We start from the raw sequence: 9159 nt of genomic DNA on the forward strand, positions 1-9159 counted from the left end.
TCTATTACTTGCTTTCTTATTTTAGTTGTCATAGTTAGTTATTAATTTAGTTAATTAGTTTAATATATATCAACCAATTTCATGATTCACGTAGCTAACTTATAATTTGAGATAAACTAGTACTCGACCTTGATCTTCTTGTGGTTCGACCCCACCATCAAAAGCTTTCTTAGCATCATTGGGGATATTCCACACGAAACCAATGAGCTTGTATTGTGACAATCAAGCTGCAATTCATATAGCGAGGAACCCGGTATTTCATGATAGAATAAAGCACATTGATCATTTTGTGCGACAACATTTGGTTTCAAACGAAATAAACGTGTTTCACGTTCGAAGCAGAGAACAAATAGCGGACTTGTTTACCAAGGCGCTAGGAGGAGAATCATATGACCATCTACTATTCAAGTTGGGACTCGGTTTACCAAGTTCTCCAACTTGAGAGGGAGTGAAAGAATAATATCTAGAATATACTTTATATTATGCTTGATATTATTCTTATATTGTGATATGTAATATTTGTATTTTAGGTATAACATATAATATGGTTACCATATTTGTAGGAGCTAATATAGATAGTCAAAGATTGTATCTTATATAACTGAGAATATATGTTAGGATGTATCGATGGTTGTATACTTGTATGCAATGTGAAATAACTTCTCATTCCTCTCCTTCGTTCAATAGAATTTCACAAAAGGATATGCACAATGACTTCATCAGGCAAGCCATTCAACCTATCCTCAATACCATCATTACTTTCACAATTTCTGCTCTTCTTGGACATTGATTGCATGGTTCTCAAGTTTTATTTCAACAAGAACTGTAAAACAAAAGACCCTAACTCAAATCTCAGAGAAAGTCTTAGTCTTGTCTAAGACCGCCTTACACAAATATTGTATAAAACGGATACCAATCAAAAGGATATCGGAACCCATATTATTGTATAAGTAGTTATCAAATGAACAGTTTTAGGATATCTGTGTTAGACCGCCTTATATAAGCATTTGTGGTTGTTAAAGGGTGAACTATACTTGGTTAAGAGCAAAATAAGATAATACAATCATGTTAATAAGCTAATTAGAGAAAAATTCTTGAAATTATTTCATTTATTATCGTAAATATGAGTTTGTACATCAATTTTTCACGATATATTCTCAACAATCTTTCTTTAATTAGCTCATTAACATGTGTCCTCAGGTCACACGTTAGAAAAACCGATATACTAGTGATTAAGATTTAAGCATGCATAAGTTAGAGTAAACAAAATGAAGAATCTGCTGACCTGACTGGAGTGGAAAGAGATTATGATGAAACAAGTAGCTAAATTGCTGAATTTTAGAGTAAATACAACAGCACAAATAAATGGATTGAATAATTGTTTTTTTTTTTGGTACATGGATTGAATAATTGTAATAGCGTTAATATTACCATCATGTAAAGATTCCCGCGATAAAAAGTTATCATCAGTTTTAATTATAACTTTTTATTATTAAATGATCATTTTTTATTATAAAAACGGCAATTTTTTTTCGTTTTAAGTTAAAATCGTCGTAAGTAGGGGTGTTCATTGGTCCGGACCGGACCAAACTCTTAGGACCGAAGACCAAATAACGGCTAAAAGGTGGACCGCGGACCGGACCATATTAATATTGGTCCGGTCCGGTCTGGACCATAAAAACGTGTGGACCGGACCGAATGGACCAAAGTGGACCAAATATGATTGCCATTAACATGGTTTAGCATATAAATTAAAACTTGAAAAGTTCATAACGATAAAAATAAGCAACATTTTCTTCTTACTAGATTTGATCATTTGAGTACATAATTACACATCTTATAATACGTGTAAACAAAGTAGAAAATAAAATCAATAATATTACAATTTTAAAGATTATTTTCTCATATAAGTTCGGTCCATGGTCCGGTCCGCGGTCCATTTGATTTAGGACCGCACCGAAGGTAGAGTAAATAGGTGGATCGTGGACCAGACCAAATAAAATTTGGTCCGGTCTGATCGGACCAAATGGTCCGGTTCGGTCTGGTCTTTGGTCCGGACCTCCGAGTGAACAGCCCTAGTCGTTAGGAAGACTAACTGGTTTGACTATGTAAACTTTATTTATACTAGTTGTTGCTCCGCGCCCTACCGGGCGCGGAACCCCAATTTGGTTATTTGTTTACAGAACGTTGTTGTGAGGCATCAAAATTAAAACGATAATTCTGTTTCACCTCGGTGTAAACGATGGTAGAACATAGTAATTATTATACTACATGTAAGACAAGCGCGTAAAAGAAAGACATTTATGTAAAATACTTTAAGCCCGGCTTTAGAATAAACATAAATCGAAAACACATGGCCAGTAAAGGAGACTTGCTTCCTCTAAAAAATAAAGTACATTGTGCGAACCAGAGTACATGATATGCTTAAAAAGTTACTCTTTGAGTTCTTATGGTAGGTGATTACAATAGTTTGAGACTTGAGTGCAGAGCGCACATGGAGAGACGAACAGCAGTAGGCGCATACAACCATAAGCATTTGGCCTTCATGCCTGGCTTCATGGGGAAGTCGAGCATAGTTGATTGACATTATAGATTAACACACAAGCTGTAAACTCTCCTGCATTACCACCAGAAAAATATCAGATCTAACAGAAGATATAAACATTACATCAATGCCTTAAAAATATCAGTATGAAGCTTTAAATGGACCTGAGTTTCGCAAATGGATATGAAGCATTTTTTATCTTTTGAGGTACGTGTAACCGAAATTGCATAAATATTTCCCGAGAAAATGGCAGTAGTATAAGGCTTCAAATGGACTCGAATGGTCCCCCTCCCTCCCTCCCTCTATCTAACCAGTGTCATACTCTTTATCCATGTTGATATATTTAGTGTGACAAAGGATAACATCAAAACTCCCTCTCACCTGATACATACAAAACCAAATAGAAATAAGAGACACAAGCAATAAGGACAGTACTATCTTGTTAAATTATTTAACTGTATCAAGATATTCAAATGAATGACATCCTATACACCAACTTACTACCATTAAAGTATTAAACTCATCGATTAATATTTCCCTTGCGCCAGCTTAATAAGTGAAACTCCAACTAAATATATAAACTTAAAGACATGTTATAAGCCTACCTAACACAGTCTATAAATCTAATAATTAGTCAGCCGAGTATAGACATGGGCATCAACAACATGACACTCACACTCTTTAAAAAAAGAATCTGAAATTTTGATGAACAAATTGATCCACCCATATCAAAATAAACAAAACTCAGTTCACAATCCCATCAAGTACTACCAGTCTTTCAATCGCTCAACAATGCAAAGGAACCATTTCAGAGTTTAAGAATAACAAAGAACGATAATGTAACACCCCACGGTAATTGAAGAGGTCCAGTGATAGGCTTAAATGACTAGTGCTTAAAGGGATTGGAAGTACTACTCATATCAACAAAGTGCACTTTCTTTCATCGTCATCCATGCGAAAGAACTCCAAAGTTAAGCGTGCTTGACTGGGAGTAGTCTTAGGATGGGTGACCTCCTGGGAAGGTTCCCGGGATGCGTATGAGTGAGGACAAAATGCGCTATAAAGGACCCGTGTTGATCTGTGGGCCATGTACACAGCCTGGAGAGCTATCATAAGTAACCGCTCCCGACCCGGTTTGGGCCGGGGTGTTACAGATAAAATATAGGAACATAGTTACATGGTCCTAATGCACAATATTTCTGGAAAGCGTCAATAAATAAAGGAGCGTCAGAGCAAACAAGTAGTATGAAATTCCGCAACAAGTTTCACATTAAGAAGGTTGGTGAAAGAGAGCAAAGACTGCATCAAAACCAAACAGACCTCAAAACCTGAGAGGCAGCTAATGGCTTAAACTGAGGAGCAGTTGGGCCATGTTCAAGATTCTCATACCTCACAAATGATCTCTCAGAAAGCAGAACAACTTCATCATGTCCATAAAATAACCTGAACGCCGTCAAAATTGGGCCAGCTTAAAAAATCGGACCTTAAGCTCCACCTACCTACGCAAACATAACAAATGAAATGCGTCATAAATAAAAAAATGAGTGAAACAAGTTAGCACTATGTAAGAAGCAAGTTGCATCGGAGTATTATACTCCCTCCGTCCCGATCATTTGTTGTCCTTTGGTTTTGACACAAAGACCAAGGAAAGGGGGAGGGGGCCAATTACTAAATGACAAGTGGTATAAATTGAGTGTGAATGGAGCAAATTACTCATCAAATTCATTCTTAAAATAGAAAGGACAACAAATGACTGAGACACCCCAAAATGGAAAAGGACAACAAATGACCGGGACAAAGGGAGTACAAAGGAAGCAACAAAATGAGTGAAACAATTTAAGTTAGATCAATGTCAAAATAAGAAGAAACATTTTAAAGGCGAAATCATTCCAGCAGATTTCTCGAAAAGACATGACTTACGGGTAGAGAAAAGTCCAGCGAAGATGCGAAGGAAAAATTTGTTGGCTCGTCGATATTCCATAAAAAGGGGCATTGATGAATATCATGGTCATCTGGAAATGACTCTCCTGCTAGTTCTCTGAAGCAATAATCCATGTTCCCAGAAAAAACTGGTAAAAATGGAAAGAAAGCTCGGGTCAACATTTATATGACGCGGGGAACGAGATACCGGATTAGGAAAATATAACCGATCATTCAAAGCCTCAATTAGTTACATTCTATGTTTCAGGGGGTCTATGATGCTGCTCCTTCAGCAAAAAAACACTTTTAACAGTTTTTGATAACTGTCTCTCACTTTGACGGGATATGACGACGGGCTGCAAATTAAAACCAGAGTGAATAAGCATTAGAATAGGAAACAAAAACAATACTCGTCTCTGAATAGGAAGATATTCATCACTAAATGTAAATATGGTAATTAGAATCATATGGGGAAAGGATAACTTACCAGTTGTGATGCATGTGTCATGACCAGGGAAAGCAGGAGGCAGCCAAAATGATACTGCTTTGTTGTGATGTACTGAGAATGGATGGGATTCCTCTACACGTGCATTAATGTCAATTGCAGCTCCCCATCCTTTGCAGATATGTATGGAGAAGAGAATGCAATAGTTTCGCCGTGCTCATCACCTATTTGGGTTGCATTTTCATCAGAGTAAGGCTGGTTTAAAGCATTTCCTGAGAAACTACTGGCTTCATCATTTATCTCAGAGTTGGCCGGCGATGGATAACATTCATCCTTGTGACCTTGTCTCCAATCAACAATTTGGCACTTGCCAACACTGAAATTTTAAACATAATGCGAAAAAAAAAAATGTTAATGTTTATCTTATAAGCTTCAACTTCTCTCTTCCTTTTTCTTTTCAGAGGAAACCGATTGTAAAGCTAAAACTGATCGAGTGAGCACGCAGGAAAGATACTACTTATTTTATGGACAGGGCCAGCACATAAATATAACACTCTAAAAGTCGAGCATTAATAAGAACCGAAACAAATCATGTGGAAAAAAACCGAAGACACGGTCAGACCACATGTCTCTGCATTTCTGAGTTTTCATGAAAAATTCCACATTATTCATATCAATTACACATTGGATTCTCACTATCAAACTCAAATTTGTCGAGGTATTGAATACTCCGAACGACCGTGCTTATCACCATTATCAAGCTTTTGGCCGGATGAGTCAAACCAAGGTGATAAGTATTACACAAAACAACAATAAAGGTAAGTAACAAACAAAGGATACTCAGCTAGTCAAACGGGCCAGAAATATTTGTATTCGTATTGCCAAACAACTATCCCGTTCTATAATACAGACGCAGGCTGTAGTCTTCCCGAAACACCCAAACTATCTCCCACGCTACTTTCTAAAGCGACGGTCAACTATATATATTGCAGGCAAAAGAAGCATAAACTAAACACAAAATTTCAGTAAACCCCACTCCCACTTCAAACAAACACCAACGGAAGAATAACAACCACTCCCCCAAAATAAGTACAAATCCAATCCAAGGAAACCCTCGAATAATAACAGACTCGAGATAAACCCAAACATATCACGCAACCAATATCTCTTTAAAACCCACATAATTCTCGACACGCCACCCGAACAAACTCAAGAACTAAGCTAAAGAAGCCCTAAAACACAGACGTAAAAGTAGCAAAGAGCCTAGGACCACATTCAACAACCAAGGGACATGTAAATGATATCTATGCAGGAGAAATTGAATGACCATATCTAAAATCCTGTTTGAATAAACCTGAGACGAAATGAAAAAGTAGTCAAATGATTGATTTAAAACCCTGTAACATATCACAGCTTAAATAGAGAGCCTCACCTCTAGAGTAAGAGGTGATCACCCGTGAGCCTATGACATCTGCACCGCCTTTGAATCCATCATTCAAAACGATTATTGTAACTATAAAAGAAATCCTTTAAAGGGAGAACTAAACACTTAAACAACACCTCATAATTATGAAACGAACAGATACGGTACCTGGGTATTGCAACAGCCAGCAGGATCGGCAATCCTGGCCGATTGACAAAAACAAAACGGGTAACCCCAAATCGCGCTGTAACTGCAACAATAACCAGATGTAAACGCAAGCCGAGGAAGGTGATGTAAAGGAAATAAGGGAGCAAACAAAAAGGTTCACATACAGTAACAGTCGAACAAACTAAAGAATCACATTCAGCGACGAGCTAACACAGATAGCCAAGGGTCTGAATCCACCACAGGTGATCAGGCGCTTAAAGCTCGGGCGCCATGAGTACCTAGAGACACAATAACAGATTATGACGACCACTGCACTACAGTTTAAGACGCACTAACTGTGCTGTAACAAGAATCAAAGCATAACCAGAATCCCCCAAAACCAAACGGCAACCATATTTCTCAATACCTAAAATCACCAAAAACACAATTCAATTAAAACGCAAATCAAAACAGTGAATTAACTTACTACCAATGGAAAGCTGAATCAACAAGAACACAACAATAGATAAGGGAAGCCTAAAAGGAAGACATTGATACCAATACTAGCGTACTGACATGTTTTTTGCTGAAAATCTAACATACCATTCAAAATCAATCACCGGCCAATGGAAGGCTGAATCACCAAAAACACAATTCAATTAAATAAGCATATAACCTCGTAAAGAACCATATAAACAGAACAGTACTACAGTGAAAACCTCACCAATTAAATTTTAGGCAATCTAATTCCTACCCCGAGAAATAACAAAATAATAAACAATAAGAACGAGCTAAAAGCTGTAATGTAAGAACAAAATATAAGATCAATACTCACATTGGAATACACACCAAAAATCACTCAAAATGGTAGTTATTCTAAAAAAATAAGATATGGGAAGCCTAAAAGAAAGACACCGACACCAAAAAAACCCGGAAAATGATGATCAAATTGAAAGTGCTAAACAAAAAGAACTCATAAAACAAAGTCAACAATAATGAACAACGAGGAGCAGAAAGACGATGTAACCTTAAAGCGTTCTCATCGGCATCATCTGGGGTTGTCCCGCCGTCGTCTACTCACCATCAGCATGCTCATCGTCATCACGCCATTGTCATTGTTGTGTGATGATATTGAAGGGGCACAGAACACTGAGATGGAGCTATGGAGTAAAAGGATTGAGGAGGGTTTATTTTTAGAGGGAGATGGATGGAAATAAGCGGATCTTGGGAGTGATGACCTAAATTTGTAGATGAGACTATATAGCAGAGATGGAAGGTGGATATTAAGTGTGGAAATCCAAAGGCAGAGGGGGGTTTTGGGAGGTACTATTCATTGCTACAGTGCTATGAAGTTCCCACGTTTATAAGAGTAAGGATTAGAATTTTAGTGATTAAAAGATTTTTAATCGTCTAAAAACTAAATTAAACGGAAGTGAACTGAACGGACTGAAAAATTCTTGTGTCCTCCGGGAGAATGATACTCCTTACACCTAAACCTTTATAATATTTCATTTGGTGGATTGTCTTTAGGTGTAAGAAGGACCACCCTCTCGGAGGATACTAAGAATTTTTCTAATGATAATAATAACACCAGCCTCCGAATATCATTTCTCATCAACTGCAATGCCAAATTTACCAAAGACTAATCACAGGATACGCAAGTTTGTACCCCGGCAGTGGCGGATTTTCATCAAAAAAAATACGAGCAAGGTTTGAAGTTGAACTAAGAGCTTCTGACATACAAAAGTTGCATAACTTCACAACCATTAAGGCAAGCAATATCTGCTGCTCATACAAGTATGTATCATCATTATATATATATATATATATATATATATATATATATATATATATATATATATATATATATATATATATATATATATATATATACACACACACACAAGATAGGCGATTGGGGTGTTGTGAAGTGGACATTGAGTTATAATAAATGATAGTATACTCTTTGTTTAGTAAAAACCTTAATCTATCTGGCTGGATATCGGTGTATGCTGAGCTCCCTTTGTGGTATCAGAGCCATGGTGGTGATAATTAATTGGAATAGTTAGATATAGTTCAACACAATGCTGCTCTAAACTTTATGAGTATAGTTAAACACTTTCTTGGCAATAAAACCACTGTTAAAAACAGTATTAGTCACGAAGTTGATATACCTCAAGATCTGGATTTACTTAATAAATGGACTATTCCTAGAGTAAGTGCTAAAACAATTTATAAATTAGGCACCTTTGAAAAGTTGGGTTTAAAACAGATAGTCAAAACTACAGAAGAAGCAGTCTCACTTAATAATGAAGAGATGTTTTTACAATTACTAAACAACCATGATTTAGAACCTTATAAAAAGTCAGATCACAAATTTATTCATATTGGCCTGGTTCAAGTGGCTTTTAAACCACTAACCTTAGAAGGCCTACCTGAGAGCTTTATAGCAGCTCTAAGAGATGGAAGAAATTTGGATTGGAAAAAATCAATCATGGGTATCATAAAATCAAGTCTGGCTCATGGACCAGTTTATTTTGATGTCTATCCAAATTTAACTCTATCTTTAAGTGATGATAATATTCTAGATGCGTTAACATTAAACGTTAAAACGCATGGTTATAACTATGCTCAAGGATCTGAAATTATTTGTATATGTTATAGAATATATTTTAAACC

General features: G+C 36.5%; 1 long non-coding RNA gene across 2 annotated transcripts in view; it reads right to left on the reverse strand.

Moving 5' to 3' along the window:
- LOC141596433 (uncharacterized) overlaps positions 1 to 5130 on the reverse strand; it is a 79189-nt gene extending 74059 nt beyond the window's left edge. Inside the window, exons 1-3 of one of the 2 annotated variants that reach the window (XR_012522485.1) lie at positions 4953 to 5130; positions 4466 to 4821; positions 2301 to 2617 (exon numbers count right to left, since the gene is read on the reverse strand). This is a non-coding gene — a long non-coding RNA (uncharacterized LOC141596433). Of the gene's footprint in view, positions 1 to 2300; positions 2618 to 4465; positions 4822 to 4952 lie in introns of those variants that run through there. The other variant, XR_012522486.1, reaches the window with a different exon arrangement.
- Between the last annotated feature and the right edge of the window lie 4029 nt (positions 5131 to 9159).

The sequence above is a fragment of the Silene latifolia genome, chromosome 8, assembly GCF_048544455.1.
Source record: "Silene latifolia isolate original U9 population chromosome 8, ASM4854445v1, whole genome shotgun sequence".
In the NCBI taxonomy this organism is placed as follows: Eukaryota; Viridiplantae; Streptophyta; class Magnoliopsida; order Caryophyllales; family Caryophyllaceae; genus Silene; species Silene latifolia.